This window comes from Colobus angolensis, unplaced genomic scaffold (assembly GCF_000951035.1).
Source record: "Colobus angolensis palliatus isolate OR3802 unplaced genomic scaffold, Cang.pa_1.0 Scaffold20, whole genome shotgun sequence".
Lineage (NCBI taxonomy): Eukaryota > Metazoa > Chordata > Mammalia > Primates > Cercopithecidae > Colobus > Colobus angolensis.
In genome coordinates, this window is record NW_012115155.1 from 14,133,181 (window position 1) to 14,135,177 (window position 1,997).

Consider the following 1,997-nt stretch of genomic DNA (forward strand, 5'->3'; position numbering starts at 1 on the left):
AAAATAAAAGTTTTTTGGTTTTAGGCCTAACTGACAATTCAAGAAATGTTAGGATCTTTTGTTGTGGCCACTATAATCACTACTTTATAAAAACTAGGAGAAACTCAGGCTGTCAGGAGGCTGTCCAAAGGTGTGAGTTAATATCTTACAATTATCACCACTACCACCACCTGAACTTCACAGCATTCTAGGAGACAATCTGAGAAAGGTGGTACTGTAATTCTCTAATTTTTGGTGTTGACCAAACAGCACAGTCATTTACTGCAGGTTGGAGAGCCAGGTGTCTATGTAAGCCTTGAACTCTCTTGTGTAATTCTGTATGACTGCATTCTCCAAGGTGGAGAGAGCTGAGCTATGGGTCATCTCTGTCCAAGGCCCAGAAACTTGTTATTTTATTCATAGCTTATTGTCAGTCTTCTCATATCTACTGGTCTCCAGTGATCATGAGTTTTTACTTTATATTTTCCCTATTTCTTACCAACAAAGAAATGGTGGGAGTTTAAGGGTATCTGGGCTATTGTGAAGGTGAACAAGTCTAATTTTAGACACTCATTCCCTAAAGTTGGCCTTTAAATTAAATATCTCTCCTTCCTTCCTTCCTTCCTTCCTTCCTTCCTTCCTTCCTTCCTTCCTTCCTTCCTTCCTTCCTTCCTTCCCTCCCTCCCTCCCTCTATCCCTCATTCCCTCCTTTCTTCTTTCCTTCTTTTCCTCATTTCTTCTCCCCTCTTTCCTTCCTTCCCTTCTAGAAGGAAGAACACACAGGGGAAAATTTAAATTTATATCCCACAAATTAGATATTTATTTGTTCTCCTCTCACAACTTATTGACCAGGTAACAAACAGCTCATTCATATATTTGGTTTGTTTGTAATTTGCATTAGTGGCAATTTTTTACTTTGCTTCTGTAATCTAAGAGAACATTTCCTCCAAAACCCCAAAATTCTGATTCCTTAAATGCCAGTTTGCATAAATTAATAACAGAATGAGCTATTTTTCTCTCCTTTGAGGAATCTAAGATAATCCAGTTAATTTTCCTGACCTAAGGGTATCTCCTCTTACTCTCTTTCTTATGCACACAATAGAATCTCCAGCGAGAACTGTTACTACATGCTGAGGATGTGAAATGGGATATTTACTCCATGGGACATCATTCCAAGTTCCAAAGTTACCCACCAGTCTGCTCACTGTGGCTAAATAAATAGTCAGAAATATGGACAAATATCTCTATGTAAGGTTGTTCATTGCAGTAATTTTATAATGATTTTCAATAATAAATAAAATATATAGCAGCAGTAGTGTTTAAGTAAATACTGGTATGTCCATTATGGTGTGTTTTGCATTTCAAAAATGTTTTTGAAAACTGTTTTTTAAGCCTGTTTTTAATGATATTGGCAAAAATTATATGATTGGCAAAAACAAAAATATACAAGCTATAAATGGGAGAAATGAGTAAAAGCAGTGTATCCAAAATATAATATGTATACTTCATTTTGATGCATATGAAGTATATATGTAGGTATAGATCAAACATATATATTTGATGTATAATGCTAGTCATTGGAGTTCACTGGCATTGTCAGTCATTTGTGGGCAAGCTAGGCAACTTCTCACTCAGGACATTGACCTTTGGAATTATTTCCCCCAAAATATTAGCTTCACTTACCTTCTTCAGGCCTTTGCCTAAATATTATCACCACAATGAGTATTTCTACGACTAGTCTTTTAAAAATTCACATCTTGGCCGGGCGTGGTTGCTCAAGCCTGTAATCCCAGCACTTTGGGAGGCTGAGACGGGTGGATCACGAGGTCAGGAGATTGAGACTATCCTGTATTTTTTAGTATAGAAACCCCATCTATACTAAAAAATACAAAAAACTAGCCAGGTGAGGTGGCGGGTGCATGTAGTCCCAGCTACTAGGGAGGCTGAGGCAGGAAAATGGCGTGAACCTGGGAGGCGGAGCTTGCAGTGAGCTGAGATCCGGCCACTGCACTCCAGCC